The sequence below is a fragment of the Bidens hawaiensis genome, unplaced genomic scaffold (assembly GCF_021521415.1).
Source record: "Bidens hawaiensis isolate Kalapana, Puna unplaced genomic scaffold, B.hawaiensis_p1.1 tig00024691_1, whole genome shotgun sequence".
NCBI lineage: Eukaryota > Viridiplantae > Streptophyta > Magnoliopsida > Asterales > Asteraceae > Bidens > Bidens hawaiensis.
In genome coordinates, this window is record NW_027493912.1 from 247,053 (window position 1) to 268,603 (window position 21,551).

Here is a 21,551-nt window from a genome sequence, read left to right on the forward strand (position 1 = left end):
TATGTATAAAATATTGTATGGAAGTCTCCAAGACCGAATGTCTGATCCGATTCAGTGGTTCGACCCATACTCAGTTTTTTCTCCGGCTTGGTGAACATACCCCGTTGGCAATACGGGCAAAATTTCGAACGGGCCGCAGGGTGGCGTCAGGGAATAATTACAAATCTGATTCTTTCGTATGTGTATAAAATATTGTGCGGAAGTCTTCAAAACCGAATTTTGATCCGATTCATTGGTTCGACCCATACTCAGTTTTTTCTTCGGCTCGGTGAACATACCCCTTTGCCAATACTGGCAAAATATCAAACGGGCCGTGGGGTGGCGTCAGGGCATAATTACAAATCCGATTCTTTCGTATGTGTATAAAATATTGTATGGAAGTCCCCTAGACCGAATGTCTGATCCGATTCAGTGGTTCGACCCATACTCAGTTTTTTCTCCGGCTCGGTGAACATACCCCTTTGGCAATACTGGCAAAATTTCGAACGGGCCGCGGGGTGGCGTCAGGGAATAATTACAAATCTGATTCTTTCGTATGTGTATAAAATATTGTGCGGAAGTCTTCAAAACCGAATTTTGATCCGACTCAGTGGTTCGACCCATACTCAGTTTTTTCTCCGGCTCGGTGAACATACCCCTTTGCCAATACTGGCAAAATATCAAACGGGCCGTGGGGTGGCGTCAGGGCATAATTACAAATCCGATTCTTTAGTATGTGTATAAAATATTGTATGGAAGTCTCCAAGACCGAATTTTGATCCTATTCAGTGGTTCGACCATACTCAAATTTTTCTCCGGCTAGGTGAACATACGCCTTTGGCAATATTGGCAAAATTTCGAACTGGTCGCAGGGTGGCGTCAAGGCATAATTATTGATCCGATTCTTTCGTATATGTATAAAATTTTGTATTGAAGTCTCCAAGACCGAGTGTCTGATGCGATTCAAGGGTTCGACCCATACTCAGTTTTTTCTCCGGCTCGGTGAACATACCCTGTTGGCAATACTGGCAAAATTTCGAACGGTCCCCGAGGTGGCGTCAGGGCATAATTACAAATCCGATTATTTCGAATGTGTATAAAATATTGTATGGAAGTCTCCAAGACCAAATTTTGATCCGATTCAGTGGTTCGACCCATACTCAGTTTTTTCTCCGGCTCGGTGAACATACCCCGTTGGCAATACTGGCAAAATTTCGAACGGTCTCCGGGGTGGCGTCAGGGCATAATTACAAATCCGATTATTTTGAATGGGTATAAAATATTGTATGGAAATCTTCAATGCCGAATGTCTGATCCGATTCTGTGGTTCGACCCATACTCAGTTTTTTCTCCGGGTCGGTTAACATAACCCTTTCGCAATACTGGCAAAATTTCGAACGGGCCGTTGGGTGGCGTCAGGGAATAATTACAAATCTGATTCTTTCGTATGTGTATAAAATATTGTGCGGAAGTCTTCAAAACCGAATTTTGATCCGATTCAGTGGTTCGACCCATACTCAGTTTTTTCTCCGGCTCGGTGAACTTACCCCTTTGCCAATACTGGCAAAATATCAAACGGGCCGTGGGGTGGCGTCAGGGCATAATTACAAATCTGATTCTTTCGTATGTGTATAAAGTATTGTATGGAAGTCTCCAAGACCGAATTTTGATCCGATTCAGTGGTTCGACCCATACTCAAATTATTCTCCAGCTCGGTGACCATACTTCTTTGGCAATATTGGCAAAATTTCGAACGGGTCGTAGGGTGGCGTCAAGGCTTAATTACTGATCCGATTCTTTCGTATGTGTATAAATTATTGTATGGAAGTCTCCTAGACCGAATGTCTGATCCGATTCAGTGGTTCAACCCATATTCAAATTTTTCTCCGGCTCGGTGAACATACGCCTTTGGCAATAGTGGCAAAATTTCGAACGGGTCACAAGGTGGCGTTAGGGCTTAATTACTGATCCGATTCTTTCGTATGTGTATAAAATATTGTATGGAAGTCTCCTAGACCGAATGTCTGATCCGATTCAGTGGTTCGACCTATACTCAGTTTTTTCTCCGGCTCGGTGAACATACTCCTTTGGCAATACTAGCAAAATTTTGAACGGGCCGCGGGGTGGCGTCAGGGAATAATTACAAATCTGATTCTTTCGTATGTGTATAAAATATTGTGCGGAAGTCTTCAAACCCGAATTTTGATCCGATTCGGTGGTTCGACCCATACTCAGTTTTTTCTCCGGCTAGGTGAACATAACTCTTTGCCAATACTGGCAAAACATCAAACGGGCCGTGGGGTGGCGTAAGGGCATAATTACAAATCCAATTCTTTCGTATGTGTATAAAATATTGTATGGAAGTTTCCAAGACCGATTTTTGATCCGATTCAGTGGTTCGACCCATACTCAAATTTTTCTCCAGCTCGGTGAACATACGCCTTTGGCAATATTGGCAAAATTTCGAACGGGTCGCAGGGTGGCGTCAAGGCTTAATTACTGATCCGATTCTTTCGTATGTGTATAAAATATTGTATGGAAGTCTCCTAGACCGAATGTCTGATCCGATTCAGTGGTTCGACCCATATTCAAATTTTCTCCGGCTCGGTGAGCATACGCCTTTGGCAATAGTGGCAATATTTCGAACGGGTCGCAAGGTGGCGTCAGGGCTTAATTAATGATCCGATTCTTTCGTATGTGTATAAAATATTGTATGGAAGTCTCCAAGACCGAATGTCTGATCCGATTTAGTGGTTCGACCCATACTCAGTTTTTTCTCCGGCTCGGTGAACATACCCCGTTGGCAATACTGGCAAAATTTCGAACGGTCCCCGGGGTGGCGTCAGGGCATAATTACAAATCCGATTATTTCGAATGTGTATAAAATATTGTATGGAAGTCTCCAAGGCCGAAGGTCTGATCCTATTCAGTGGTTCGACCCATACTCAGTTTTTTCTCCGGCTCGGTGAACATACCCCTTTGGCAATACTGGCAAAATTTCGAACGGGCTGCGGGGTGGCGTCAGGGAATAATTACAAATCTGATTCTTTCGTATGTGTATAAAATATTGTGCGGAAGTCTTCAAAACCGAATTTTGATCCGATTCATTGGTTCGACCCATACTCAGTTTTTTCTTCGGCTCGGTGAACATACCCCTTTGCCAATACTGGCAAAATATCAAACGGGTCGTGGGGTGGCGTCAGGGCATAATTACAAATCCGATTCTTTCGTATGTGTATAAAATATTGTATGTAAGTCTCCAAGACCGAATTTTGATCCGATTCCGTGGTTCGACCCATACTCAAATTTTTCTCCGGCTCGGTGAACATACGCCTTTGGCAATATTGGCAAAATTTCGATCGGGTCACAGGGTGGCGTCAAGGCTTAATTAATGATCCGATTCTTTAGTATGTGTATAAAATATTGTATGGAAGTCCCCTAGACCGAATGTCTGATCCGATTCAGTGGTTCGACCCATACTCAGTTTTTTCTCCGGCTCGGTGAACATACCCCTTTGGAAATACTGGCAAAATTTCGAACGGGCCGCGGGGTGGCGTCAGGGAATAATTACAAATCTGATTCTTTCGTATGTGTATAAAATATTGTGCGGAAGTCTTCAAAACCGAATTTTGATCCGACTCAGTGGTTCGACCCATACTCAGTTTTTTCTCCTGTTCGGTGAACATACCCCTTTGCCAATACTGGCAAAATATCAAACGGGCCGTGGGGTGGCGTCAGGGCATAATTACAAATCCGATTCTTTCGTATGTGTATAAAATATTGTATGGAAGTCTCCAAGACCGAATTTTGATCCGATTCAGTGGTTCGACCATACTCAAATTTTTCTCCGGCTAGGTGAACATACGCCTTTGGCAATATTGGCAAAATTTCGAACTGGTCGCAGGGTGGCGTCAAGGCATAATTATTGATCCGATTCTTTCGTATATGTATAAAATTTTGTATTGAAGTCTCCAAGACCGAGTGTCTGATGCGATTCATGGGTTCGACCCATACTCAGTCTTTTCTCCGGCTCGGTGAACATACCCCGTTGGCAATACTGGCAAAATTTCGAACGGTCCCCGAGGTGGCGTCAGGGCATAATTACAAATCCGATTGTTTCGAATGTGTATAAAATATTGTATGGAAGTCTCCAAGACCAAATTTTGATCCGATTCAGTGGTTCGACCCATACTCAGTTTTTTCTACGGCTCGGTGAACATTCCCCGTTGGCAATACAGGTAAAATTTCGAACGGTTCCCGAGGTGGCGTCAGGGCATAATTACAAATCCGATTCTTTCGTATGTGTATAAAATATTGTATGTAAGTCACCAAGGCCGAATGTCTGATCCGATTCTGTGGTTCGACCCATACTCAGTTTTTTCTCCGGGTCGGTTAACATAACCCTTTGGCAATACTGGCAAAATTTCGAAAGGGCTGCGGGGGTGGCGTCAGGGAATAATTACAAATCTGATTCTTTTGTATGTGTATAAAATATTGTGCGGAAGTCTTCAAAACCGAATTTCGATCCGATTCAGTGGTTCGACCCATACTCAGTTTTTTCTCCGGCTCGTTGTATGGAAGTCTCCCAGACCGAATTTTGATCCGATTCAGTGGTTCGACCCATATTCAAATTTTTCTCCGGCTCGGTGAACATACGCCTTTGGCAATATTGGCAAAATTTCGATCGGGTCGCAGGGTGGCGTCAATGCTTAATTACTGATACGATTCTTTCGTATGTGTATAAAATATTGTATGGAAGTCTCCTAGACCGAATGTCTGATCCGATTCAGTGGTTAGACCCATACTCAGTTTTTTCTCCGGCTAGGTGAACATACTCCTTTGGCAATACTGGCAAAATTTTGAACGGGCCGCGAGGTGGCGGCAGGGAATAATTACAAATCTGATTCTTTCGTATGTGTATAAAATATTGTGCGGAAGTCTTCAAACCCGAATTTTGATCCGATTCAGTGGTTCGACCCATACTCAGTTTTTTCTCCGGCTCGGTGAACATAACTCTTTGCCAATACTGGCAAAACATCAAACGGGCCGTGGGGTGGCGTAAGGGCATAATTACAAATCCGATTATTTCGTATGTGTATAAAATATTGTATGGAAGTCTCCAAGACCGAATTTTGATCCGATTCAGTGGTTCGACCCATACTCAAATTTTTCTCCAGCTCGGTGAACATACGCCTTTGGCAATATTGGCAAAATTTCGAACGGGTCGCAGGGTGGCGTCAAGGCTTAATTACTGATCCGATTCTTTCGTATGTGTATAAAATATTGTATGGAAGTCTCCTAGACCGAATGTCTGATCCGATTCAGTGGTTCGACCCATACTCAGTTTTTTCTCTGGCTCGGTGAACATACCCCTTTGGCAATACTGGCAAAATTTTGAACGGGCCGCGGGGTGGCGGCAGGGAATAATTACAAATCTGATTCTTTCGTATGTGTATAAAATATTGTGCGGAAGTCTTCAAACCCGAATTTTGATCCGATTCAGTGGTTCGACCCATACTCAGTTTTTTCTCCGGCTCGGTGAACATAACTCTTTGCCAATACTGGCAAAACATCAAACGGGCCGTGGGGTGGCGTAAGGGCATAATTACAAATCCGATTATTTCGTATGTGTATAAAATATTGTATGGAAGTCTCCAAGACCGAATTTTGATCCGATTCAGTGGTTCGACCCATACTCAAATTTTTCTCCAGCTCGGTGAACATACGCCTTTGGCAATATTGGCAAAATTTCGAACGGGTCGCAGGGTGGCGTCAAGGCTTAATTACTGATCCGATTCTTTCGTATGTGTATAAAATATTGTATGGAAGTCTCCTAGACCGAATGTCTGATCCGATTCAGTGGTTCGACCCATACTCAATTTTTTCTCTGGCTCGGTGAACATACCCCTTTGGCCATACAGGCAAAATTTCGAACCGGCCGCGGGGTGGCGTCAGGGAATAATTACAAATATGATTCTTTCGTATGTTTATAAAATATTGTGCGGAAGTCTTCAAAACCGTATTTTGATCCGTTTCAGTGGTTCGACCCATACTCAGTTTTTTCTCCGGCTCGGTGAACATACCCCTTTGGCAATACTGGCAAAATTTCGAACGGGCCGCGAGGTGGCATCAGGGAATAATTACAAATCTGATTCTTTCGTATGTGTATAAAATATTATACGGAAGTCTTCAAAACCGAATTTTGATCCGATTCAGTGGTTCGACCCATACTCAGTTTTTTCTCCGGCTCGGCGAACATACCCCTCTGGCAATACTGGCAAAATTTCAAACGAGCCGTGGGGTGGCGTAGGGCATAATTACAAATCCGATTGTTTCGTATGTGTATAAAATATTGTATGGAAGTCTCCAAGACCGAATTTTGATGCGATTCAGTGGTTCGACCCATACTCAAATTTTTCTCCGGCTCGGGGAACATACGCCTTTGGCAATATTAGCAAAATTTCGATCGGGTCGCAGGGTGGTGTCAAGGCTTAATTACTGATCCGATTCTTTCGTATGTGTATAAAATACTTTATGGAAGTCTCCTAGATCGAATGTCTGATCCGATTCAGTGGTTCGACCCATACTCAGTTTTTTCTCCGGCTCGGTGAACATACCCCTTTAGCAATACTGGCAAAATTTCGAACGGGCCGCGGGGTGGCGTCAGGGATTATTTACAAATCTGATTCTTTCGTATGTGTATAAAATACTGTGCGGAAGTCTTCAAAACCGAATTTTGATCCGATTCAGTGGTTCGACCCATACTCAGTTTTTTCTCCGGCTCGGTGAACATAACTCTTTGCCAATAATGGTAAAACATCAAACGGGCCGTGGGGTGGCGTCAGGGCATAATTACAAATCCGATTCTTTCGTATGTGTATAAAATATTGTATGGAAGTCTCCAAGACCGATTTTTGATCCGATTCAGTGGTTCGACCCATACTCTAATTTTTCTCCAGCTCGGTGAACATACGCCGTTGGCAATATTGGCAAAATTTCGAACGGGTCGCAGGGTGGCGTCAAGGCTTAATTTCTGATCCGATTCTTTCGTATGTGTATAAAATATTGTATGGAAGTTTCCTAGACCGAATGTCTGATCCGATTCAGTGGTTCGACCCATACTCAGTTTTTTCTATGGCTCGGTGAACATACCCCTTTGGCAATACTGGCAAAATTTCGAACGGGCCCCGGGGTGGCTTCAGGGAATAATTACAAATCTGATTCTTTCGTATGTTTATATAATATTGTGCGGAAGTCTTCAAAACTGAATTGTGATCCGATTCAGTGGTTCGACCCATACTCAGTTTTTTCTCCGGCTCGGTGAACATACCCCTTTGGCAATACTGGCAAAATTTTGAACGGGCCGCGGGGTGGCGTCAGGGAATAATTACAAATCTGATTCTTTCTTATGTGTATAGAATATTGTGCGGAAGTCTTCAAACCCGAATTTTGATCCGATTCAGTGGTTCGACCCATACCCAGTTTTTTCTCCGGCTCGGTGAACATAACTCTTTGCCAATACTGGCAAAACATCAAACGGGCCGTGGGGTGGCGTCAGGGCATAATTACAAATCCGATTCTTTCGTATGTGTATAAAATATTGTATGGAAGTCTCTAAGACCGAATTTTGATCCGATTCAGTGGTTCGACCCATACTCAAATTTTTCTCCAGCTCGGTGAACATACGCCTTTGGCAATATTGGCAAAATTTCGAACGGGTCGCAGGGTGGCGTCAAGGCTTAATTACTGATCCGATTCTTTCGTATGTGTATAAAATATTGTATGGAAGTCTCCTAGACCGAATGTCTGATCCGATTCAGTTGTTCGACCCATACTCAGTTTTTTCTCTGGCTCGGTGAACATACCCCTTTGGCAATACTGGCAAAATTTCGAATGGGCCGCGGGGCGGCGTCAGGGAATAATTACAAATCTGATTCTTTCGTATGCTTATAAAATATTGTGCGGAAGTCTTCAAAACCGGATTTTGATCCGTTTCAGTGGTTCGACCCATACTCAGTTTTTTCTCCGGCTCGGTGAACATACCACTTTGGCAATACTGGCAAAATTTCGAACGGGCCGCGTGGTGGCATCAGGGAATAATTACAAATCTGATTCTTTCGTATGTGTATAAAATATTGTACGGAAGTCTTCAAAACCGAATTTTGATCCGATTCAGTGGTTCGACCCATACTCAGTTTTTTCTCCGGCTCGGCGAACATACCCCTTTGGCAATACTGGCAAAATTTCAAACGGGCCGTGGGGTGGCATAGGGCATAATTACAAATCCGATTCTTTCGTATGTGTATAAAATATTGTATGGAAGTCTCCAAAGACCGAATTTTGATCCGATTCAGTGGTTCGACCCATACTCAAATTTTTCTCCGGCTCGGGGAACATACGCCTTTGGCAATATTTAGCAAAATTTCGACCGGGTCGCAGGGTGGCGTCAAGGCTTAATTACTGATCCGATTCTTTCGTATGTGTATAAAATATTGTATGGAAGTCTCCTAGACCGAATGTCTGATCCGTTTCAGTGATTCGACCCATACTCAGTTTTTTCTCCGGCTCGGTGAACATACCCCTTTGGCAATACAGGCAAAATTTCGAACGGGCCGCGGGGTGGCGTCAGGGAATATTTACAAATCTGATTCTTTCGTATGTGTATAAAATACTGTTTGGAAGTCTTCAAAACCGAATTTTGATCCGATTCAGTGGTTCGACCCATACTCAGTTTTTTCTCCGGCTCGGCGAACATACCCCTTTGGCAATACTGGCAAAATTTCAAACGGGCCGTGGGGTGGCGTCAGGGCATAATTACAAATCCGATTCTTTCGTATGTGTATAAAATATTGTATGGAAGTCTCCAAGACCGAATTTTGATCCGATTCAGCGATTCGACCAATACTCAAATTTTTCTCCGGCTCGGTGAACATACGCCTTTGGCAATATTTGCAAAATTTCGATCGGGTCGCAGGGAGGCGTCAAGGCTTAATTACTGATCCGATTCTTTCGTATGTGTATAAAATATTGTATGGAAGTCTCCTAGACCGAATGTCTGATGCGATTCAGTGGTTCGACCCATAGTCAGTTTTTTCTCCGGCTCGGTGAACATACCCCTTTGGCAATACTGGCAAAATTTCGAACGGGCCGCGGGGTGGCCTCAGGGAATATTTACAATTCTGATTCTTTCGTATGTGTATAAAATACTGTGCGGAAGTCTTCAAAACCGAATTTTGATCCGATTCAGTGGTTCGACCCATACTCAGTTTTTTCTCCGGCTTGGTGAACATACCCCGTTGCCAATACTGGCAAAATATCAAACGGGCCGTGGGGTGGCGTCTGGGCATAATTACAAATCCGATTCTTTCATATGTGTATAAAATATTGTATGGAAGTCTCAAAGACCGAATGTCTGATCCGATTCAGTGGTTCGACCCATACTCAAATTTTTCTCCGGCTTGGTGAACATACGCCTTTGGCAATATTGGCAAAATTTCGATCGGGTCGCAGGGTGGCGTCAAGGATTAATTACTGATCCGATTCTTTCGTATGTGTATAAAATATTGTTTGGAAGTCTCCTAAACCGAATGTCTGATCCGATTCAGTGGTTCGACCCATACTCAGTTTTTTCTCCGGCTCGGTGAACATACCCCTTTGGCAATACTGGCAAAATTTCGAACGGGCCGCGAGGTGGCGTTAGGGAATATTTACAAATCTGATTCTTTCGTATGTGTATAAAATCCTGTGCGGAAGTCTTCAAAACCGAATTTTGATCCGATTCAGTGGTTCGATCCATACTCAGTTTTTTCACCGGCTCGGTGAACATAACTCTTTGCCAATACTAGCAAAACATCAAACGGGCCGTGGGGTGGCGTCAGGGCATAATTACAAATCCGATTCTTTCGTATGTGTATAAAATATTGTATGGAAGTCTCCAAGACCGAATTTTGATCCGATTCAGTGGTTCGACCCATACTCAAATTTTTCTCCAGCTCGGTGAACATACGCCTTTGGCAATATTGGCAAAAATTCGAACGGGTCGCAGGGTGGCGTCAAGGCTTAATTACTGATCCGATTCTTTCGTACGTGTATAAAATATTGTATGGAAGTCTCCTAGACCGAATGTCTGATCCGATTCAGTGGTTCGACCCATACTCAGTTTTTTCTCTGGCTCGGTGAACATACCCCTTTGGCAATACTGGCAAAATTTCGAACGGGCCGCGGGGGTGGCGTCAGGGAATAATTACAAATCTGATTCTTTCGTATGTGTATAAAATACTGTGCGGAAGTCTTCAAAACCGAATTTTGATCCGATTCAGTGGTCCGACCCATGCTTAGTTTTTTCTCCGGCTTGGTGAACATACCCCGTTGCCAATACTGGCAAAATATCAATCGGGCCGTGGGGTGGCGTCAGGGCATAATTACAAATCCGATTCTTTCGTATGTGTATAAAATATTGTATGGAAGTCTCTAAGACCGAGTGTCTGATCCGATTCAGTGGTTCGACCCATACTCAAATTTTTCTCCGGCTCGGTGAACATACGCCTTTGGCAATATTGGCAAAATTTCGATCGGGTCGCAGGGTGGCGTCAAGGATTAATTACTGATCCGATTCTTTCGTATGTGTATAAAATATTGTATGGAAGTCTCCTAGACCGAATGTCTGATCCGATTCAGTGGTTCGACCCATACTCAGTTTTTTCTCTGGCTCGGTGAACATACCCCTTTGGCAATACTGGAAAAATTTCGAACGGGCCGCGGGGTGGCGTCAGGGAATAATTACAAATCTGAGTCTTTCGTATGTGTATTAAATACTGTGCGGAAGTCTTCAAAACGTAATTTTGATCCGATTCAGTGGTTCGACCCATACTCAGTTTTTTCTCCGGCTCGGTGAACATAACTCTTTGTCAATACTGGCAAAACATCAAACGGGCCGTGGGGTGGCGTCAGGGCATAATTACAAATCCGATTCTTTCGTATGTGTATAAAATATTGTATGGAAGTCTCCAAGACTGAATTTTGATCCGATTCAGTGGTTCGACCCATACTCAAATTTTTCTCCAGTTCGGTGAACATACGCCTTTGGCAATATTGGCAAAATTTCGAACAGGTCGCAGGGTGGCGTCAAGGCTTAATTACTGATCCGATTCTTTCGTATGTGTATAAAATATTGTATGGAAGTCTCCTAGACCAAATGTCTGATCCGATTCAGTGGTTCGACCCATACTCAGTTTTTTCTCTGGCTCGGTGAACATACCCCTTTGGCAATACAAGCAAAATTTCGAACGGGACGCGGGGTGGCTTCAGGGAATAATTACAAATCTGATTCTTTCGTATGTTTATAAAATATTGTGCGGAAGTCTTCAAAACCGAATTTTGATCCGATTCAGTGGTTCGACCCATACTCAGTTTTTTCTCCGGCTCGGTGAACATACCCCTTTGGCAATACTGGCAAAATTTCGAACGGGCCGCGGGTTGGCATCAGGGAATAATTACAAATCTGATTCTTTCGTATGTGTATAAAATATTGTACAGAAGTCTTCAAAACCGAATTTTGATCCGATTCAGTGGTTCGACCCATACTCAGTTTTTTCTCCGGCTCGGCGAACATACCCCTTTGGCAATACTGGCAAAATTTCAAACGGGCCGTGGGGTGGCGTCAGGGCATAATTACAAATCCGATTCTTTCGTATGTGTATAAAATATTGTATGAAAGTCTCCAAGACCGAATTTAGATCCGATTCAGTGATTCGACCCATACTCAAATTTTTCTCCGGCTCGGTGAACATACGCCTTTGGTAATATTGGCAAAATTTCGATCGGGTCGCAGGGTGGCGTCAAGGCTTAATTACTGATCCGATTCTTTCGTATGTGTATAAAGTATTGTATGGAAGTCTCCTAGACCGAATGTCTGGTCCGATTCAGTGGTTCGACCCATACTCAGTTTTTTCTCAGGCTCGGTGAACATACCTCTTTGGTAATACTGGCAAAATTTCGAACGGGCCGCGGGGTGGCGTCGGGGAATATTTACAAATCTGATTCTTTCGTATGTGTATAAAATACTGTGAGGAAGTCTTCAAAACCGAATTTTGATCCGATTCAGTGGTTCGACCCATACTCAGTTTTTTCTCCGGCTCGGTGAACATACCCCTTTGCCAATACTGGCAAAATATCAAACGGGCCGTGGGGTGGCGTCAGAGCATTATTACAAATCCGATTCTTTCGTATGTGTATAAAATATTGTATGGAAGTCTCCAAGACCGAATGTCTGATCCGATTCAGTGGTTCGACCCATACTCAGGTTTTTCTCCGGCTCGGTGAACATACCCCTTTGGCAATACTGGCAAAATATCAAACGGGCCGTGGGGTGGCGTCAGGGCATAATTACAAATCCGATTCTTTCGTATGTGTATAAAATATTGTATGGAAGTCTCCAAGACCGAATGTCTGATCCGATTCAGTGGTTCGACCCATACTCAGTTTTTTCTCCGGCTCGGTGAACATAACTCTTTGCCAATACTGGCAAAACATCAAACGGGCCGTGGGGTGGCGTCAGGGTATAATTACAAATCCGATTCTTTCGTATGTGTATAAAATATTGTATGGAAGTCTCCAAGACTGAATTTTGATCCGATTCAGTGGTTCGACCCATACTCAAATTTTTCTCCAGTTCGGTGAACATACGCCTTTGGCAATATTGGCAAAATTTCGAACAGGTCGCAGGGTGGCGTCAAGGCTTAATTACTGATCCGATTCTTTCGTATGTGTATAAAATATTGTATGGAAGTCTCCTAGACCAAATGTCTGATCCGATTCAGTGGTTCGACCCATACTCAGTTTTTTCTCTGGCTCGGTGAACATACCCCTTTGGCAATACAGGCAAAATTTCGAACGGGACGCGGGGTGGCTTCAGGGAATAATTACAAATCTGATTCTTTCGTATGTTTATAAAATATTGTGCGGAAGTCTTCAAAACCGAATTTTGATCCGATTCAGTGGTTCGACCCATACTCAGTTTTTTCTCCGGCTCGGTGAACATACCCCTTTGGCAATACTGGCAAAATTTCGAACGGGCCGCGGGTTGGCATCAGGGAATAATTACAAATCTGATTCTTTCGTATGTGTATAAAATATTGTACAGAAGTCTTCAAAACCGAATTTTGATCCGATTCAGTGGTTCGACCCATACTCAGTTTTTTCTCCGGCTCGGCGAACATACCCCTTTGGCAATACTGGCAAAATTTCAAACGGGCCGTGGGGTGGCGTCAGGGCATAATTACAAATCCGATTCTTTCGTATGTGTATAAAATATTGTATGAAAGTCTCCAAGACCGAATTTAGATCCGATTCAGTGATTCGACCCATACTCAAATTTTTCTCCGGCTCGGTGAACATACGCCTTTGGTAATATTGGCAAAATTTCGATCGGGTCGCAGGGTGGCGTCAAGGCTTAATTACTGATCCGATTCTTTCGTATGTGTATAAAGTATTGTATGGAAGTCTCCTAGACCGAATGTCTGGTCCGATTCAGTGGTTCGACCCATACTCAGTTTTTTCTCAGGCTCGGTGAACATACCTCTTTGGTAATACTGGCAAAATTTCGAACGGGCCGCGGGGTGGCGTCGGGGAATATTTACAAATCTGATTCTTTCGTATGTGTATAAAATACTGTGAGGAAGTCTTCAAAACCGAATTTTGATCCGATTCAGTGGTTCGACCCATACTCAGTTTTTTCTCCGGCTCGGTGAACATACTCCTTTGCCAATACTGGCAAAATATCAAACGGGCCGTGGGGTGGCGTCAGAGCATTATTACAAATCCGATTCTTTCGTATGTGTATAAAATATTGTATGGAAGTCTCCAAGACCGAATGTCTGATCCGATTCAGTGGTTCGACCCATACTCAGTTTTTTCTCCGGCTCGGTGAACATACCCCTTTGGCAATACTGGCAAAATATCAAACGGGCCGTGGGGTGGCGTCAGGGCATAATTACAAATCCGATTCTTTCGTATGTGTATAAAATATTGTATGGAAGTCTCCAAGACCGAATGTCTGATCCGATTCAGTGGTTCGACCCATACTCAAATTTTTCTCCGGCTCGTTGAACATACGCCTTTGGCAATATTGGCAAAATTTCGAACGGGTCGCAGGGTCGCGTCAGGGCTTAATTACTGATCCGATTCTTTCGTATGTGTATAAAATATTGTATGGAAGTCTCCTAGACCGAATGTCTGATCCGATTCAGTGGTTCGACCCATACTCAGTTTTTTCTCCGGCTCGGTGAAAATACCCCTTTGGCAATACTGGCAAAATTTCGAATGGGCCGCGAGATGGCGTCAGGGAATATTTACAAATCTGATTCTTTCGTATGTGTATAAAATACTGTGCGAAAGTCTTCAAAACCGAATTTTGATCCGATTCAGTGGTTCGACCCATACTCAGTTTTTTCTCCGGCTCGGTGAACATAACTCTTTGAAAATACTGGCAAAACATCAAACGGGCCGTGGGGTGGCGTCAGGGTATAATTACAAATCCGATTCTTTCGTATGTGTATAAAATAATGTATTGAAGTCTCCAAGACCGAATGTCTGATCCGATTCAGTGGTTCGACTCATACTCAAATTTTTCTCCGTCTCGGTGAACATACGCCTTTGGCAATATTGGCAAAATTTCGAACGGGTCGCAGGGTCGCGTCAGGGCATAATTACTGATCCGATTCTTTCGTATGTGTATAAAATATTGTATGGAAGTCTCCTAGACCGAATGTCTGATCCGATTCAGTGGTTCGACCCATACTCAGTTTTTTCTCCGGCTCGGTGAACATACCCCTTTGGCAATACTGGCAAAATTTCGAACGGGCCGCGAGGTGGCGTCAGGGAATATTTACAAATCTGATTCTTTCGTATGTGTATAAAATACTGTTCGGAAGTCTTCAAAACCGAATTTTGATCCGATTCAGTGGTTCGACTCATACTCAGTTTTTTCTTCGGCTCGGTGAACATAACTCTTTGCCAATACTGGCAAAACATCAAACGGGCCGTGGGGTGGCGTCAGGGCATAATTAAAAATCCGATTCTTTCGTATGTGTATAAAATATTGTATGGAAGTCTCCAAGACCGAATTTTGATCCGATTCAGTGGTTCGACCCATACTCAAATTTTTCTCCTGCTCGGTGAACATACGCCTTTGGCAACATTGGCAAAATTTCGAACGGGTCGCAGGGTGGCGTCAAGGCTTAGTTACTGATCCGATTCTTTCGTATGTGTATAAAATATTGTATGGAAGTCTCCTAGACCGAATGTTTGGTCCGATTCAGTGGTTCGACTTATACACAGTTTTTTCTCCGGCTCGGTGAACATACCCCTTTGGCAATACTGGCAAAATTTCGAACGGGCCGCGGGGTGGCGTCAGGGAATATTTACAAATCTGATTCTTTCGAATGTGTATAAAATACTGTGCGGAAGTCTTCAAAACAGAATTTTGATCCGATTCAGTGGTTCGACCCATACTCAGTTTTTTCTCCGGCTCGGTGAACATACCCCTTTGCCAATAATGGCAAAATATCAAACGGGCCATGGGGTGGCGTCAGGGCATAATTACAAATCCGATTCTTTCGTATGTGTATAAAATATTGTATGGAAGTCTCCAAGACCGAATGTCTGATCCGATTCAGTGGTTCGACCCATACTCAGTTTTTTCTCCGGCTCGGTGAACATACCCCTTTGGCAATACTGGCAAAAAATCAAACGGGCCGTGGGGTGGCGTCAGGGCATAATTACAAATCCGATTCTATCGTAAGTGTATAAAATATTGTATGGAAGTCTCCAAGACCGAATGTCTGATCCGATTCAGTGGTTCGACCCATACTCAAATTTTTCTCCGGCTCGGTGAAGATACGCCTTTGGCAATATTGGCAAAATTTCGAACGGGTCGCAGGGTCGCGTCAGGGCTTAATTACTGATCCGATTCTTTCGTATGTTTATAAAATTTTGTATGGAAGTCTCCAAGACCGAATGTCTGATCCGATTCAGTGGTTCGACCCATAGTCAGTTTTTTCTTCGGCTCGGTGAACATACCCCGTTAGTAATACTGGCAAAATTTCGAACGGCCCGCGGGGGTGGCGTCAGGGCGTAATTATTGATCCGATTTTTTCGTATGTTTATAAAATATTGGATGGAAGTCTCTAAGATCGAATTTTGATCCGATTCAGTGGTTCAACCCATACTCAGATTTTTCTCCGGCTCAGTGAACATACCCCTTTGGCTAATCTGGAAAAATTTCGAACGGGCACCGGGGTGGTGTCAGGGCATAATTATTGATCCGATTCATTCATATGTGTATAAAATGTTGTATGGAAGTCTTCAAGACCGAATTTTGATCCGATTCAGTGGTTCGACCCATACTCAAATTTTTCTCCGGCTCGGTGACCTTACGCCTTTGGCAATATTGGCAAAATTTCGAACGGGTCGCAGGGTGGCGTCAAGGCTTAATTACTGATCCGATTCTTTCGTATGTGTATAAAATATTGTATGGAAGTCTCCTAGACCGAATGTTTGATCCGATTCAGTGGTTCGACCCATAGTCAGTTTTTTCTCCGGCTCGGTGAACATACCCCTTTGGCAATACTGGAAGAATTTCGAACGGGCCGCGGGGTGGCGTCTGGGAATAATTACAAATCTGATTCTTTCGTATGTGTATAAAATATTGTGCGGAAGTCTTCATAACCGAATTTTGATCCGATTCAGTGGTTCGACCCATACTCAGTTTTTTCTCCGGCTCGGTGAACATACCCCTTTGGCAATACTGGCAAAATTTCAAACGGGCCGTGGGGTGGCGTCAGGGCATAATTACAAATCCGATTCTTTCGTATGTGTATAAAATATTGTATGGAAGTCTCCAAAACCGAATTTTGATCCGATTCAGTGGTTCGACCCGTACTCAATTTTTTCTCCGGCTTGGTAAACATACGCCTTTGGCAATATTGGCAAAATTTCGAACGGGTCGCAGGGTGGCGTCAGGGCTAAATTACCGATCCGATTCTTTCGTATGTATATAAAATTTTGTATGGATGTCTCCAAGACCGAATTTCTGATCCGATTAAGTGGTTTGACCCATATTCAGTTTTTTCTCCGGCTCGGTGAACATACCCCGTTGGTAATACTGGCAAAATTTCGAACGGTCCCCGGTGTGGCGTCAGGGCATAATTACAAATCCGATTATTTCGAATGTGTATAAAATATTGTATGGAAGTCTCCAAGGCCGAATGTCTGATCCGATTCAGTGGTTCGACCCATACTTAGTTTTTTCTCCGGCTCGGTGAACATACCCCTTTGCCAATACTGGCAAAATATCAAACGGGCCGTGGGGTGGCGTCAGGGCATAATTACAAATCCGATTCTTTCGTATGTGTATAAAATATTGTATGGAAGTCTCCAAGACCGAATTTTGATCCGATTCAGTGGTTCGACCCATACTCAAATTTTTCTCCGGCTCGGTGAACATATGCCTTTGGCAATATCGCAGGGTGGCGTCAAGGCTTAATTACTGATCCGATTGTTTCGTATGTGTATAAAATATTGTATGGAGGTCTCCTAGACCGAATGTCTGATGCGAGTCAGTGGTTCGACCCATACTCAGTTTTTTCTCCGGTTCGGTGAACATACCCCTTTGGCAATACTGGCAAAATTTCGAACTGGCGCGGGGTGGCGTCAGGGAATAACTACAAATCTGATTCTTTCGTATGTTTATAAAATATTGTGCGGAAGTTTTCAAAACCGAATTTTGATCCGATTCAGTGGTTCGACCTATACTCAGTTTTTTCTCCGGCACGGTGAACATACCCCTTAGCCAATACTGGCAAAATTTAGAACGGGCCGCGGGGTGGCGTCAGGCATAATTACAAATCCGATTCTTTCGTATGTGTATAAAATATTGTACACAAGTCTCCAAGACCGAATTTCTTATCCGATTCAGTGTTTCGACCCAAACTCAGTTTTTTCTCCGGCTCGTTGAACATAACCCTTTGGCAATACTGGCAAAATTTAAAACGGCACCCGGGATGGCGTCAGGGCATATTGATCCGATTCTTTCATATGTGTATTAAATATTGTTTGGAAGTCTCCAAGACCGAATTTTGATCCGATTCAGTGGTTCGACCCATTCTTAGTTTTTTCTCCGGGTCGGTAAACATACCCCTTTGGCAATACTGGCAAAATTTCGAATTGTCCCCGGGGTGGCGTCAGGGCATAATTACAAATCCGATTATTTTGAATGTGTATAAAATATTGTATGGAAGTCTTCAAGACCGAATGTCTGATCCGAATCGGTGGTTCGACCCATGCTCAGTTTTTTTTCCGGCTCGGTGAACATACTCCGTTGGCAATATTAGAAAAATTTCGAACGGTCCCCGGGGTGGCGTCAAGGCATAATTACAAATCCGATTATTTCGAATGTGTATAAAATATTGAATGGAAGTCTCCAAGGCCGAATGTCTGATCCGATTCAGTGGTTCGACCCACACTCAAATTTTTCTTTGGCTCGGTGAACATACGTCTTTGGCAATATTGGCAAAATTTCGAACGGGTCGCAGGGTGGCGTCAGGGCATAATTAATTATCTGATTCATTCGTATGTGTATAAAATTTTGTATGGAAGTCTTCAAGACCGAATGTCTGATCCGATTCAGTGGTTCGACCTATACTCAGTTTTTTCTCCGGCTCGATAAACATACCTCGTTGGCAATACTGGCAAAATTTCGAACGGTCCCCGGGGTGGCGTCAGGGCATAATTACAAATCTGATTATTTCGAATGTGTATAAAATATTGTATGGAAGTCTCCAAGGCCGAATGTCTGATCCGATACAGTGGTTCGAACCATACTCAGTTTTTTCTCCGGCTCGGTGAACATACCCCTTTGGTAATACTGGCAAAATTTCGAACGGGCCGCTGGGTGGCGTCAGGGAATAATTACAAATCTGATTCTTTCGTATGTGTATAAAATATTGTGCGGAAGTCCTCAAAACCGAATTTTGATCCGATTCAGTGGTTCGACCCATACTCAGTTTTTTCTCCGGCTCGGTTAACATACCCCTTTGCCATTACTGGCAAAATATCAAAAGGGCCGTGGGGTGGCGTCACGGAGTAATTACAAATCCGATTCTTTCGTATGTGTATAAAATATTTTATGGAAGTCTCCAAGACCGAATTTTGATCCGATTCAGTGGTTCGACCCATACTCAAATTTTTCTACGGCTCGGTGAACATACGCCTTTGGCAATATTGGCAAAATTACGAACGGGTCGCAGGGTGGCGTCAAGGCTTAATTACTGATCCGATTCTTTCGTATGTGTATAAAATATTGTATGGTAGTCTCCTAGGCCGAATGTCTGATCCGATTTAGTGGTTCGACCCATACTCAGCTTTTTCTCCTGCTCGGTGAACATAACCCTTTGGCAATACTGGCAAAATTTCGAACGGTCCCCGGGATAGCGTCACGGCATAATTACAAATCCGATTCTTTTGTGTGTGTATAAAATATTTTATGGAAGTCTCCAAGGCCGAATGTCTGATCCGATTCAGTGGTTCGATCCATTCTCAGTTTTTTCTCCGGCTCGGTGAACATACCCCTTTGGCAATACAGGCAAAATTTCGAACGGGCCGCGGGGTGGCGTCAGGGCATAATTACAAATCCGATTCTTTCGTATGTGTATAACATATTGTACGCAAGTCTCCAAGACCGAATTTCTTATCCGATTCAGTGGTTCGACCCATACTCAGTTTTTTCTCCGGCTCGTTGAACATAATCCTTTGGCAATACTGGCAAAATTTAAAACGGCACCCGGGGTGGCGTCAGGGGATAATTATTGATCCGATTCTTTCGTATGTGTATTAAATATTGTATGGAAGTCTCCAAGACCGAATTTTGATCCGATTCAGTGGTTCGACCCATTCTTAGTTTTTTCTCCGGCTCGGTGAACATACCCCTTTGGCAATACAGGCAAAATTTCGAACGGTCCACGGGGTGGCATCAGGGCATAATTACAAATCCGATTATTACGAATGTGTATAAAATATTGTATGGAAGTCTCCAAGACCGAATGTTTGATCCAATTCAGTGGTTCGACAAATACTCAGTTTTTTCTCTGGCTCGGTGAACATACCCCGTTGGCAATACAAGAAAAATTTCGAACGGTCCCCGGGGTGACGTCAGGGCATAATTACAAATCCGATTATTTCGAATGTGTATAAAATATTGTATGGAAGTCTCCAAGGCCGAATGTCTGATCCGATTCAGTGGTTCGACCCATACTCAGTTTTTTCTCCGGCTCGGTGAAAATACCCCTTTAGTAATACTGGCAAAATTTCGAACCGGCCGCGAGGTGGTGTCAGGGAATAATTAACAATCTGATTCTTTCGTATGTGTATAAAATATTGTGCGGAAGTCTTTAAAACCGAATTTTGATCCGATTCAGTGGTTCGACCCAAACTCAGTTTTTTCTCCGGCTCGGTGAACATACCCCTTAGCCAATACAGGCAAAATTTCGAACGGGCCGCGGGGTGGCGGCAGGGCATAATTACAAATCCGATTCTTTCGTATGTGCATAAAATATTGTATGGAAGTCTTGAAGACCGAATTTTGATCCGATATAGTGGTTCGACTCATACTTAAATTTTTCTCCGGCTCGATGAACATACGCCTTTGGCAATATTGGCAAAATTTCGAACGGGTCACAGGGTGGTGTCAGGGCTTAATTACTGATCCGATTCTTTCGTATGTGTATAAAATTTTGTATGGAAGTCTCCAAGACTGAATGTCTGATCCGATTCAGTGGTTCGACCCATACTCAGTTTTTTCTCCGGCTCGGTGAACATACCCCTTTGCCAATACTGGAAAAATTTCGAACGGGCCGCGGGGTGGCGTCAGGGCAAAATTACAAAACCGATTCTTTCGTATGTGTATAAAATATTGTACGCAAGTCTCCAAGACCGAATTTCTTATCCGATTCAGTGGTTCGACCCATACTCAGTTTTTTCTCCTGCTCGGTGAACATAACCCTTTCCTAATACAGGCAAAATTTTGAACTGGCCGCGGGGTGGCGTCAGGGCATAATTACAAATCCGATTCTTTCGTATGTGTATAAAATATTGTACACAAGTCTCCAAGACCGAATTTCTTATCCGATTCAGTGGTTCGACCCATACTCAGTTTTTGAACGGATCGCAGGGTGGCGTCAAGGCTATATTACTGATCCGATTCTTTCGAATGTGTATAAAATATTGTATGGAAGTCTCCTAGACCGAATGTCTGATCCGATTCAGCGGTTCGACCCATACTCAGTTTTTTTTCCGGCTCGGTGAACATACCCCTTTGGCAATATTGGCAAAATTTCGAACGGTCCTCGGGGCGGCGTGAGGGTTTAATTACAAATTCGATTAATTTGAATGTGTATAAAATATTGTATGGAAGTCTCCACGGCCGAATGTATAATCCGATTCAGTGGTTCGACCCATACTCAGTTTTTTCTCCGGCTCGGTGAACATACTCCTTTGGCAATACTGCAAAAATTTCGAAC